The sequence below is a fragment of the Lissotriton helveticus genome, chromosome 4_1, assembly GCF_964261635.1.
Source record: "Lissotriton helveticus chromosome 4_1, aLisHel1.1, whole genome shotgun sequence".
NCBI classification, from domain to species: Eukaryota; Metazoa; Chordata; class Amphibia; order Caudata; family Salamandridae; genus Lissotriton; species Lissotriton helveticus.
In genome coordinates, this window is record NC_136063.1 from 1,820,457,692 (window position 1) to 1,820,472,307 (window position 14,616).

The window sequence follows — 14,616 nt, forward strand, 5'->3', positions numbered from 1 at the left end:
TGTTGTTTTGTGGTATCAAGAAATTGCAAGATGTGCACAGTGCTTGATGAGACCCAACTGTCTACAAAAATGGCGTTTAGGTGTTTATCTCTCCTACATGCATAGTTGCATAGTGCAAATCTATTATAACATGCATTGTGTGTTCAATGTGTTTGCTAAGAGAGATGCTGAGTGGGGTGTTGACTGGATGTATACATGCGGTGTGCCGGGTCTTGATGTTTACATATACATGTGATGGCACATTGACACCTGAATTAGATACAGCTGGAGATGACATTTGGCAGAATAGGTTGGTTGTTCCTTGTGAGTGGCCTGCTATTGTATCCTTCTTTGACCCCCGCAGTAAAATAATTATAGTGTAAATGGTATGCAATTTTATTAACGAGTCTTGCTCTTTATAATTTTTGTTTAAAAGAAGCCTATCCACAGGGTTCTCTCTAACTGAAGGCTCCTTCTGTATATCTTGCCACAACTGGCAGAGTAAACTCAAAGGATACTCCAGTAGTGGTGGGCGCATTTTATTGGTCATTTAAAAGCCCCTCCACTTTGGTGTAGAAGGGACGTTATTGTGAAAGATGGGTAACCCACTGGTCAGAGAGGAGGACAGAAAGAGTTAAGTGCCAAAGTGCATTAGTTAACTCCTTGATAACCCTTCATTGCTTTGTACGACAGGTTTCAGCTTCAAGGGGGGCCTTTCTACGATACCGCCAATTGATTAAAGACAATACAAAAGCTCTGCCAGTCAACCCCGAATTAACTCTGAAGGTCTTACTCAAAGAGCTTCAAAAGGAAAAGAAAATCTGCCACAAACATATACCATTCTGAGAGTTGACCATAAGTAGAGAACAAGCATCAGAAAATCCAAAAGATTTCAGTAACGCCAGAGCAATTGCTTGGTCAATATGAAGGTCTTTTAGCCATGTTGTCTAGCAGCACATCTGCTGTTCACCATGGCTGAAAGGGCCAGAGCTGTTGCCTGTGGAGCTTGGAACTTGAGTTTGAGTTTCGGCATCGGCTTAATATCCTTGATTCTGGGTAAATTACTTAATCTCTCCATGGCTAGAAAAATGAATGTGGCCTTGTGTAAAGTAAATGGTGCTTATGTAAAGCGCACCAATACCTTTGGGAGGGGTTGGCACTATATAAAACTGCCCAAAAAAAATGTGAAAAGCAGAGTCGGGGGAGGAGGGGATCTGTGCAACAGAGTTCGGCGGGGCATGGAGTGACAGGCAAGAGGTGGACAGGCAACCAACAGCAAATGCGGGCTGCCACGGGAGATTAAGTGATATGGCCATAATCATAAAATGTGGAACTGAGGCAGAGGCTAGGGAGACGAGGTGGTGTCCTCGTGGGAGAGGATGTGGCATAAGGGCCACAGCTGCCGACAATGGAGTTGGGAAACCAGGTTCGAGTTTCAGCATTGGCTTACCATCCTTGATTCTGGGCAAAACACTTAATCTCCCAGTGCCTACAAAAATGAATGTGTCCTTGTGTAAAGAAGCTGGTGCTCATGTAAAGCGCTCCAATACCTTCGGTTGGTGTTGGCTCTATATAAAACTGCACAAAAAAGTAATTGGTGCTAATCTAAACTGCTACACTACATTTGGGTGATGTTGGTGGTATATAAAACTACACACAATAAACAAAGAATCACAGTGTAAGGTGAGTTTACAGTAGTGAACATACGGAAATACATCGCATCGGCAACCACATTATAAGGAATACTTGAGGAGCAGGTAGGCCTTGATGACATCAAGACTCGGGCTGGCTCCAGTGAAGACAATTCAAGTTAAGCAACATTGGCACATGGAAACCCTTCACCGGTGAATGTAAAAAATTAAGAAAATGTCCTGATGGGAGAAATAGAGTCCCACACTATAAAATGAGAAGCAACAGGGTGAGACACAAACTGTTCAAGCATTTTCACAAGGAGAAACTTGACTACGCAATTTCAGCAGAAGACATTGGTACTTTAGAAGCTGACATACCTTGAACCTGATTCACTTGAGGTCTGATTTTCTAGCTATAAACACCATTGTCGAACGACCCCATACGGTGTATACATGTGCGCACACACACACCTAGTACACACACACACGGAAAATAAACACAGACTACACATGTGCCAAGCAATAGCAGCCGTGCACACATGCTCCAATCAGCAAGTAAGGTATACACTAACAGGATATTAAAAGGCAGAATACCAACACTCACTAGAACGAAATAGACTACAATGGGGGTTTAAAGTAGTGACAGGGCGGGGGTGATTTGTGGACCAGGCAAGAACCGGAAGGTGCGAGGGAGCACGCAGAGACGGGAGGGAGGAGGTGGGGGTAATGGGAAGCAGCAACGAAGGGAAAAGGAGTGACGGGTGAGAAGGGTGTGATTTGTCTACACGGCATGAGGGTGCGTGGGAGGAGACACAGCTGGTAAAAACATGAGCACTGTGTAGAGTGCTGAAAAAGAAAAAAAAAGTAGGTCCTAAAATGGTGGTAAAAACGGCAGCAGTGGATGTTTACAAGTACTTGGTCCATGCTCTGGGGGGAGGGCTAAACACAAGAAGAGGCAGGACCATGCATGTCAGGGACGTCGTGATCGCCGGGATGACGTCGTCGGAGTACTTAGACGCCGCCCTCGCGGGCTGACGTCAGTTCTTGTACATAGCTTTCTGCGCCAGGAAAACAGAGCCATGCCAGAGACCGACACTGGTGCCATGAAACTTGGGCCCTGAAAGGGATGTCCTTAACCCTAGATATCGGTCCGCAGAAAGGGGAGGATGGGTGGGTGTTGGAAAGTGGGTTATTGGTAGGGGCAAATGTAGGTCTGCCACTGGCAATAAGGCCACTAACACATGATAGGACTCAGCATAGGTCTTAGAAAAGTATTCCTTTGCTCAACCCTTGGTAACGTGGCTGCGAGCAGACAGGCTTAACTTCAAAGACAGGTATGTAAAGCACTTAAAAACACAATTTCAGTAAATAATTAAGACATAAAAAACACAAAATAAAAATCCAACACCAATTTATAAAAATAGGTAATATTTTTTATCTTTTAAATGACACCAAAACGAAAATAATCCACTGTAGGGAACCTGATATATAAATTTTTAAAGATTAGTCACTTTCTAGTGCTTAGAAACAAACAGCGCCCCTTTAAGTCTCTTTGTTTTCTCTGTCAGGGACACACCTTTATAAATTGTTCTGAAGAATTCTCACCACTGTAGTGGGCCGCCTTCTTCAGCAAGCGGGGTCCAGTTAGAACACCTTCCTGGCGTTCTGCTTGCAGGTCCCAAAGTATCCAACACACAATCCAAGGTTCTGGAATCTCCAAGAGGGTCCTTACAAGTGTGAAACTTCAATGCCGCAATCCACTTGAACAAAATCCTTACAAATCCACTGTACTCCAGGCTTGGAATTCTTTGTGGGGCTGTCCAGGTGAACTCTGTTAACCTGTAGCTTACAGGGAGTCCACTCTTAGTCCGTTGGCAGCAAGGTAATTCACAGGGCTGCAGTTTTACCTGGTGCAGTCTTCAGAGGTCAGGCCTTAGAAATCTTTGCACAGCAAACTTCACAGCAGGGCACTTCTTGCTTCAGTAAGTTTCAAGCAACAGATCTGAAGGGCTCTGCCCCTCTCAGATACTTATTCAAAATTCTCTGGGTCAAGCACCAGGTCACTGCTGACCAATGAGAGCAGGGAAACTCCTCATAGTTATGACCACATCCTGTGGAGTGTGGCATTAGTTTGTCCCAGAGTGCATCATCCTTCCAAATCCATAATGGCGGATTTTCCAGCAAGGAGGTAAGAGCTGGCTAAACACACCCCCTGGCATATCTCATTTCCATGGACCATCCCGTACCATCTGCAAATACCTTTCTTAAGCCTAGTCCTGACTCTGGGTCACTACTGTCATAGTGGACTAAAACCCAGGCCTCCCCTCTTGCCTTTGAAGAGCGTAGTTTACGACGCCACCTCCTGGCCTGGCATTCCTATAGAACAGATCACTGCCCTCCCAACAGCCTGGCTAATCCACTTAACTCTGACCAATCAGGGCAGACCACTGAAAGGCTGAATTTGGACTTACAAACAAGAAAGTCTCATAACTTATTGTATGTACACTTTAGGAGAAATTCAACAATATAATATTGTTGGATTTACTACGACCATTCTGGGAAGTCTTTGAATGGTCCGGCTAGTCCTCTCCTATCAATATTTATTAATCAATCACTTCCTACCATGTTAACCTATGGGCCATGTGGTTTGCAATGGGGAAAATGACTTGCGCCACTTTTGTAGCACCAGGGATTATAAAACCATATTTTATAAGTATTTCCCTAATTTCTACCGGACCCCCACCCCCTGTGCAACTAGGGGAGACTTCAGGGGCTCTGAATCTGCAAAAATATTGCAGATCACCCTTACCCAATTCTTCCAGCATCAAAGTCGAATTTGAGCACCTCTTTAAGACAATGTGGGGAGTGAAATGTAAAATTTCACTTAACCCAGGCTTCTAAAAACTTATTTTATAAGGGCGCTCTTTATAGATAACTGACCCCCCACCCCTGGGATACCTAGGGGTGACCCTGGGGTCCCTAATATGCAAAAACATGGTAGGTTTTTAATTTTTAAGGGCCCCTACCCCCAAAGTCGAGTTTGGGCACAATTTAAGGTTTAAAACGCTGTCCTGGCCACCAGTGCAGCGAATCTGCTGGCCTCTAAACTGCCATGCCCCAGGATACTGGAGACTTCTAAGTAGTTTCAATCCCCTGCCCTATTACATACTAGGGGCTTAGGTGGTAGGTCATGCCAACTACAGGGGTACCCCACCATACTATAGTGTACCCTAGTGTATGTTGGGTGTCTTAACTGTGTTCTAATGTGTTCCTTTTAGCTTGGCACTGGCCCTGGGCCTGGTTAAACAGAGCCCAGGGTCAATCAGAGTCAGTTACCACCAGTTCCAGTCAGCAAAAAGTTGGGGGGTGCCCAGGGCACAGGATGACGTGGCAACAGTGGGGCAGTAAGGGATCTAACACTAATTACTGTGTCTTACAGATATATCGTTACCGAAGGTAAGTAACTTCTGAAAGAAACAGGTTAGTGTTAGATTCCTTACCTTAGAATAGATACCCCAGCAATACCAACCCCGGTGGTGGGTCTGCGAACCAAGATCACACCAGAAAGTCCTGGAGAACGGAACGGTCGAAGAAGCCATCTCTCCGGACTTGGCTGTCCAGGCAGTAGTGTCTAGCGAACATGTGCAGCGAGGCCCACGTAGCTGCCTGACAGGTGTCCTGCAAGGGGACTCCTCGACCCAGGGCAGTAGTAGCCGCCGTGGCCCGAGTGGAATGGGCCCTCAGCCCAACAGGGGGCTCCTTTCTAGCTAAGGAGTAAAAGACCTTGATGCACAACACGATCCACCGAGAGATGGTTTGTTTGTGCACCGCCCATCCCTTCTTCGCGCCCACGTAACCAATAAAGAGCTGGTCGTCCACCCGGAACTGGCGTGTGCGATCAAGGTAGAAGGAGAGAGCACGTTTTGGGTCCAGACGGTGGAGCCTCTGTTCCTCCTTCGAAGGATACGGAGGCAGAAAGAAGGTGGGCAAGGTGATGGACTGCCCAATGTGAAAGGCCGTAACCACCTTGGGCAGGAAAGAAGGACGAGTTTATAAACCAACTTTGTCCGGATGGATAGAAAGGAAAGAAGGCTTAGAAGATAGAGCCTGGAGCTCACTCACTCTCCTGGCAGAGGTGATGGCAACTAGGAATGCAGTCTTGAGGGTCAAGAGACGAAGAGGGCAATTGTGAAGTGGCTCTAAAGGAGCGCACATCAGATAGGTTAGAACAAGATTCAAGTCCCACTGAGGCATCACGAAAGGAACAGGAGGAAACATGTGCGTGATGCCTTTCAAGAATCTATTTACAACAGGGGACTTGAAAAGAGAAGGCTGATCAGGAAGCCTCAAGAAGGCTGAAATGGCAGAGAGGTAGTCCTTAAGAGTGCCCAGAGCAGAGCCCTGCTGGGCAAGAGAAAGGAGGAAGAGGAGAACCTCAGAAAGGGGGGCAGAGAGTGGATCCACAGCCTTTGCTGTGCACCATGCCACAAATGTCTTCCACCTACAGGCGTATACCGATTTTGTGGAGGGACGCCTGGCTGCCAGAATCACATCACAAACTTCAGGAGGCAAGTCAAATGGCCTCAACTGCCGCCGCTCAATCTCCACGCATGGAGGTGGAGGCTGGACAGGTTCGGGTGGAGGACCGTCCCCTGCTGCTGCGACAGAAGGTCCTCCTGAAGAGGCACACAAATCGGGCGATCGACTGACATGCTGAGTAGCTCGGGATACCAGTATCTTCATGCCCAGTCTGGAGCCACAAGGATGACTTGGGCCCGGCTGCGCCTGATCTTCTTCAGTACTCTGGGCAGAAGTGGTATAGGCGAAAAGGCGTACAACAGACCGCAGCTGCACTCACGTCGAAAAGCGTCTCCGAGCGAGTGCCGCCTTGTAAATTCCAACGCGCAGAACTGATGACATTGCGCGTTTTCTTCAGTGGCAAATAGATCTAACCAAGGCTCTCCCCACTGCTGAAAGAGGCCCTGCGCCACGTCCGAGTTCAGGTGCCATTCATGAGCCACCATGCACCGGCGGCTGAGTTCGTCCGCCCTGGCGTTCAGGGAACCTGCCAGGTGTTGAATCACCTGGGTGACGCCCTGGTGTTCCAGCCATTGCCAGAGGCGCAGAGCCTCCTGACAAAGGGTCCACGACCCCACCCGGCCCTGTTTGTTGCAGTACCACATGGCGGTGGTGTTGTCCGTGAACACCTGCACTACACTTCCCCGGACAGCGGGAAGGAATGCCTTCAGTGCAAGCCGGATCGCCCGCAGCCCCAGAAGGTTGATGTGGAGCCGGGACTCCACCGGAGACCAGAGGCCTCTGATCTCCCTCTCTCCCCTGTGACCCCCCCATCCCAGGAGGGACGCATCCGTCACCACTACGTGCTCCTGTTGGGGTAGGGAGAGAGATCTGCCGCTGACCCAATTGCGGTTTGTGAGCCACTACTACAACTGTCTTGCAGTGCCCTCCAAGATGGGGACGTGGTCGGACAGGTTGCCCTGATGCTGTGCCCACTGAAACTTCAGGTTCCACTGCAGAGCCTGCATCCGCCACCGGGCGTGATGCACCAGAAGGATGCAGGAGGCCATCAGCCCCAGGAGCCGCAGCGTCAACCTGACGAGACCCGGGAGAAAGGCTGAAAGATCGGAATCAGAGCCTGAATATCCCAAACCCGCTGTTCGGGGGGATAAATCCGAAACTGTGCTGAGTCCAGAACTGCTCCGATGAAAAGGGGTTTCTGAGAGGGACACAGGTGTGACTTCGGCACGTTGTTGGAGAACCCCAGCGAGTGCAGGAGGTCGGCCGTAGTCTGGAGGTGGGAGATGACTCTCTGGGGCAAGCCCACTTTCAACAACCAGTCGTCGAGATTAGGGGAAGACTGAAACCCCCAATCTGCGCAGATGAGCTGCGACTACCGCCATCACTTTCGTGAACACCCGTTGGGTGCTGGTAAGGCCGAAGGGGAGCACGGCAAACTGAAAGTGCCCGTGGCCTACCATGAACCGCAGGTAACGCCGGTGGGCCACGGACGGAAATGTGGAAATATGCGTCCTGCAAGTCCAACGCTACCATCCAGTCTTCTGGGTCCAGAGCAGCTAGGACCTGAGCCAAAGTCAGCATCTTGAACTTCTCCTTACGGAGGTAGCCGTTGACACTCCGAAGGTCCAAGATAGGGCGTAGGCCTCCTTTGCCCTTCTTGGGTACCAGAAAGTAGTGGGAATAGCAACCACGTCCTACTTCTGGCCCAGGAACGCGCTCAACAGCCCCCTTGGCCAAGAGGGCCGTAACTTCCTCCTGCAGAAGTCGCAAGTGATCCCCTGACATGCGGTGGTACTGAAGTGGCATGGCTGGAGGGGTCGCCTCGAAGGGGAGGGAGTAGCCCCTTCGGACGATTTGCAGCACCCACCTGTCCGATGTGATGGAGCGCCAGTGAAGGAGGTGATAGCGAACCCCCCACTGGCGTCAAATGGGTCTGAAAACTCAAACTAGGAGGATTTTGAGGCAGATGCTGCAGGGGCGGGTGTGGACTGACCTTGCCGGTGTCCCCCGGCACCGCCACGGCGGTTACCACGTCCGCGTTGAGGTTGGTTCTGCGGCCTGTGGCTAGCTGGACGTGTGGGGGGGTCGCCTTCCTTGGCCACGAAAGACGGAAGTTTGCTGGAGTTGGCTGAGGCCCAAGGACTTGGCCGTAGCCCTGGAGTCCTTGAAACGCTCCAGCGCACTGTCCGCCTTGTTGCCAAAGAGGCGACGGCCATCAAAGGGCATCTCCATAAGGGAGGCATGGACATCCCCCGAAAAGTTAGCAGACCTCAGCCAGGCTTGGCAGCGAACCGCCACCGTCGTCGTAATCGCCCTGCCCAGCGAGTCCGTGGTATCCAGTCCACACCGAATCGAATATCGTGCTGCATCCCGTCCCTCCGCAAGGGCTTGGGTAAGCTTTGCCTGGACCTCCGTCGGGCATTGCGGCAGTACTTCCGCAACCGTATCCCACAGAGAGTGGGAGTAACGGGCCAAAAGGCAGGCGGTGTTGACAGACCGCAACCCCAAACTGAGTGAGAAGAACAGTTTCTTCCCAAACTGATCGTACCTTTTGGATTCCCTATCCGGAGGAGCGGTCGGGAATGCGGTCTGGGAGGTAGAGGCCTGGATCACCAGGCTCTCGGGGTGGGGTGAATGGACAGAAATCAGGGGTCACCCGCAACCGGGCGGTGGCATCGGGCCACGTTCCGATCTACAGGAAGGCCGGTAGAGGGCTTGAACCAGGTGCCCAACAAAACGTCAGTGAGGGCTTCATTAAACGGTAGGAGAGGCTCTGAGGAGCTTGCCTGCGGTTTGAGCACCTCAGTGAGGAGGTTAGTCCTCACGGCCGCGACTGGGAGCTCAAGAGCCAAGTCCTTGGCTGCCCTAGTCAACACCACACTGTAAGCAGCCCCCTCCTCCATAGCCGCGGTAGGAGGGGAGACAAATCCAGAGTCGGGCGAAGTGTCCAGACCACTGGCCTCCCCCAGCTCATCTGCCCAGTCCTGGCTCAACTGGCACTCCAGTCCCCACGTCATCCATCTCCTGATAGTCAGGAATAAATTATGGAGACGGGTCGTCGGTGAAGGGCTCACCGATCGGCGTCGAAGACGGCGCCGGGCGGCCCTGGTCCGACGCCGGATCCGGACCGGGGTGGGGATCGGGGACAACGCCGTCCGGGGACAGCGCCGGGGGCGACACCCTTGGTGAGGGCGCCAGCGGAGGGGGCATAAGGCCGACCGTCGTTGTCACGGATCCAGGCCTGGATCCTGAGGAGCCCTGTGGCGTCGGGACCAGAGTCGTCGACGGCGCCAGGGCCAAGCACCTGACGGCGCCGGGGCCGGAGCCGCCGGCCCGCTTGGGCTCCATGACGGACCCGCGGGGCCCGAAGGCGCCTCGGCGGGGTCCGAAGGAGGGAAGCGCGACCTCATGGCCGTGAGAAAGGCGCTGATCTCCTCCGGCATCGAGTGCAGCCCAGGGACCGGCGGGTATGGAGCTGGGCGCTTCACTTGCGGTTCCGGCGGAGCCGCGTGGGCGGTGTCGCCCGAACCCCCGGCCGCGTCGCGCGAGCGTCAGGAAGTGTCAGAAGAGCGATGTTACTTCTTTGACTTCTTGTGCCTCGACTTACCTGAGGATTTGGAGCCCGACGAGTGGTGTCGACTCGCCAAGCTGTGATGACGGTGGCCCCGCGACTTGTCCCTCGACCTCCTCGTGGGCCGAGACCTCGAGCAACGCGGGGCCGACTGCTGGGCTCGAGGCGCTTGCGGGACCGCTCCCGCCTAGCTTTTGATGTCAAGGCCCGGCAGTCGGGGCACGACTTGTCATCGTGGTCGGCCCCGAGACAGTAAAGGCACAGACGGTGTGGGTCGCTAACTGACATCAAGCAGGTACAATCGTCGCAGAGTTTGAACCCGGGCATCCCTATCAGCACCGAGAGTCAAGTCGCGACTCAAGAAGATCCAAAAGAGATCAAAAAGTTTAGTCAAAAAGTGACTAGGAGTACTGCTCTTCCCGGATATGCGCTTGCTGGCGCGGAAAAAAGAAGAACTGACATCAGCGCCCGAGGGGGGCGTCTAAGTACTCAGACGACGTCATCCCGGCGATCACGACGCCGACGACGGATGCGGAGCCGCAGAGGACGCCTACCTTCGTGCAGGGGTACTGCTACGCAAAACTTTCCGGATCCAGTCTGACGCCTGGGAATATTCTAAGGTAAGGAATCTAATACTAACCTGTTTCTTTCAGATCTTATTTATTAGCACCAATAACAAGGTGAGTCATTTGATTGGGTAAAGCCTGCAGAGATGCCAGAGTGTAGCATTACCGCCATCTAGGCGTAAAAGAACGTTTGCGCGAACCTGTGTTCTGAAACCATCATGAGCAAAGGATGATTTCAGCTTCTTTAGCAGAAGGAATTGGAAGGAAGGTCGTTTTGTTCAATCAAGAGATATGATAAGTCATATTTAGTTTTTGGTCAATGGTGTAACAAAATTATTTAGAGAATGGTAGCAAGAAAGGGAAGACGCAGATGTCTCTGAATTTTCAAAGCAGTTCTTGAACAGGAGTAATTAGTATTTAGGACAGCCTTGTGACATAGAATACACATTTCAATGTATATGATTTACCTGTCTTTTATGAAATGGCTTTTATTTTACAGTATAGAAGAAACATCAGGCGATCAATATGTTCCTAATGATGTGTCTCTGAAGGCCATTGTTTTTAAGGCACTTGACAGTATGTAATGCAGTAGGGGTTAAATATCGAATTTGTAAGCGTGCACATTTTCAGAGGTGTCCTGGTGCTACACAAAACAGCAACACATAGCACCTTACAACTTAAATATCCAGGTTTCAAGTGCTTTCCTGAACTTCAGGTATCACGTCATTTCCCAAAGGTCCAATGGAAGAAAATTCCAAAGTGTGGCAACTTTATAGCAAAAAGCCGCACCAGCCTTGTCGGTATTACCCGGTATTTTTTAATTTTAGGCACGCGGAGCAGGGAAGCTTGACAAGAATGCAGAGTGTGACAAGGGACATAATGAGTAATCCATTAAAGCACAGACAAATGCTCTTGTACACGGCACACTAGTGAACCGTCAACCAATAAAGCTTCCTTGTATGTGTGGAAATAACAGGAAAGGTGGTGAGTTTGACAAACAGTCGTGCCATCACAGTCAAAGCCAACTGCAAGGGATAGATAGTAGCTGTGGGCAGCCCAACATATAAGGCAGGGGTGCTCGCAAACATTTGCCCTTGGGTTGCAAAGTACGGTCTGTGATGTGACCAGAGCATAAAAGACCCTTCACAGTACTACCACCTCTGTCTTACCTGCCTTTATCTTTAACTGAGTGTTCGACAATGTTGACAGGCCATCTAAGTTTTCCCATCTAGCCTAAGAGTCAGCTCACTATTGCCTGAGTAACAAGTTGAAGATAAACCACAAAAGCTAATGAGCTTGGCCAGAGGGTCAACATAGATGTTAAAAAGGTAGAGCTAAGAAAGAAGCCCCAGAAAACAACTGAGCAGGAGAAGAACGGTAGAGTGAATTTCTAGACTGTGATCAGTGGAAAAGGATGTGCCCCAGTCCAAAGCTTGCCTACAAACACCTACCTCCTGCTGCCTTGGGGAATACCATATGAAAGGCTGCAGACAGGTCAAGCAGGATCAAAGGGGCTACTCCATCCTGATTTAAGAACATGAGGAGCTGGTTCTGAACCGCAAGCAGGGTAACTACAGTGCTATGGCCTCAAGAAAAATCTGCCAGCACAGTGGAATCAGTTGTTACTGGGCCAAAACAAATGGTGTCATTTACCTCTGGTGTCTCCTTACTCTTGAACGTCAACTACATACCAAGTATACACCTTTAGCACTTAACTCTCAGGGCCTAACTAATGAAGCCCCTTGCGGCACTTATGCACCACCGGAACATCACTTTTTTGACGTTCCGATGGCGCAATGTGCCATGGCATATTTACAAGGCCGTGTAAAGCCACCTTAAGTGACTTTTCATGCCCTTGTAAATATGTGCTCCTATCACGCTGAACACGGCGTAAATAGGGTGTCCTATGGCTGTTGCTGTTTCCGCACAACACCCATAGTATCAGAAGTATTCCTAGATTTATGAGAAATCGTAAACCTGAAAATTCATAAGAATCTAACGCCACCCTAGGGGTAGCATTAGGGGGGTGCAACGAGGAGAAATGTTTTTTTGTGTGTGCTGCATTCAGCAGTACACATAAAAATAGGAAATCGCCTGAATTGATTGATTTTGTGCTGGAAGGTAAGCCTTCCTGCACAAAATCAATCAGCTCCACAACGCAGGCAGCCTGCCACCATGGTGCCAGGTTGCCTATGTTGGCGTTTGCCAGCCCATTGTTCACTAGCACAGGAAAAAGGGCTCATTCCTGCCCCTTTCTTTTGACGCAGGGCAGTGCAGCAAGATTCCCTGCGGTGCTGCCCTGTGCCAAAACCTGGTAAAATGAGATCCTCAGTGTGTCAGAGCAGTCCAAGGCTTACTGAAGGAGGTGGTGTGGACCAGAGCCTCAAAACTCAGCAAACCCAGCTGAAGCAGCAGTCCATTAAAGATTAGTACTTTAATAGACTCACTGCTAAATGCTACAACCAAATTCAAATAAGATTTCTCTACTAGAGTGCTGTGTGGAAAAGTCTTTTACATTTCTGTGTGAAAATGTCTTTAACAAACTCTTCCAGTCACTGCCAGATTTTCTTGGACTGTGGTTACAATATTATCCTGTTACTTAACTGACTTCTATGGTGCTCTCAAGCACCTTCGATGACCAAAGATCTGAATCACAGTCCCCAGGCCATCTTCAGTTCTGTCTCAGATGCAGAAGCATGGATCCGGAGAGCAGTCACAGTCGGGTACAGTGGGGTTTACTCCAAGCAGTTATCTGACCCAAACCTGGTCCCAGCCTGATAGGGCGCTAGCAATAAAACATTCTAGCTAATGGTGGGCAAAATTCCCAAGTGGAAAGCAAAATGCTGGAATTTCACAGTTTTTTGTGTTTTTTCACCCTTGCAGTGGAATTGGATCTCATGATCATCTGATGCTCTTGGGGGAAAACAAAAACTACAGTTTACGTTTTAAAGCACAGTGAGAGGCTGTGCAATATATATATTAGAATTCTAACTGCATCATGATGAATGCATTGCCTAGTTCATCACAGTGCACTTCAAAGCATCTTCCCCAGAAGGGACGTCTGTGTGCAGCGCCTGCCTGCAGGGTCCTATTTTGTATCTAGGAGCAAGGGTTCACCTGCAGTTCATTTCAGAAGGAAAAAAACATTTGGCAGTACAATCCAGACGCACACTTGGTGTTTATCAATAAGCACTGACTTGAACACTCTAGGAGAAAAAATACAGACTTATGGCATATGAATAAAGAATAAAGGGGCATATTACCAAGGGTGGCGATAGGTAATTATCGCCGGTTTAGCGGCCGTTTTCGGCCGCTAAGCGGCGATAATTCTATCGCTCTATTAGCAAGCTGTCGCTAACATCAGTTAGCGAGCGGTTTGGGGCCCGCTTTGCATGTCAGCGATATTTATCGCTAATGACATGCAAAGTGGGCGTACCCAACCTGTTAGTGACTGAAAGCAGTCACTAACGTCGCTATCGCCTATTAGCAAGGCAGGCGTAGCGATGGAAATATACCCGCTATCGCCAAAAACTAACGCCTGCCCAGACCAGTTCTTAGCCATGTTATCCAATGGGAGGTGGATAACATGGCTAAGAGCATTTCGTCACTAATGCGTGAATATCTCTGTATTCTCAGCGATATTCACGCATTTCGACACTATCGCTGGATATTTTAGCACAAAGGAGAAAAATGTTGCTAATAGCATGTTTTCACCGCTAACATATCCAGCGATAGACCTAAAAGACCACGCAAACCCCAACTCAAAAGCACTCATTGAAGACACTGGAAGCATGGGCCTCACTAAAGGAATAACGTTACCTACACATGTCCCTGGACACCTCCTGGAACCTATTTTCACCAGCTTCAACAACATCGGAGTCAATTGGCACACAGCATTTTCCTGGACAGACCACACCCTCATCAAGTTCGGCATCCCCCTCCCACTCCAACACACATGCACTACCGTCACACCGTCGAAAGTGGAACAGCATCACTGTCAAGGAGTGGAACACTGCTCTCAACATCCACCAACCTGAACACAGCAACAACCTCCCCAAAGCCATCAACAATTAGATTACTGCCTGAGCCGACTCCCTTCCCTCTCCCCTCAAACACAGCAATACAACAAGCTCTAGACCCCAAGCCACTTGGTACACAGAAGAACTCAGACTGCTGAAATGCCACTGCAAAAACTGGCATGCAAACAAAGTATGAGACAGGACAATGCAGAAAGTAGCACGTTCAAATCCGCCCTGAGACAAACCACCAAATGACCTGGACCACCAAAAGCGCAGCTCTAGTGGACCACATCAATGCCAGCACCAACAGA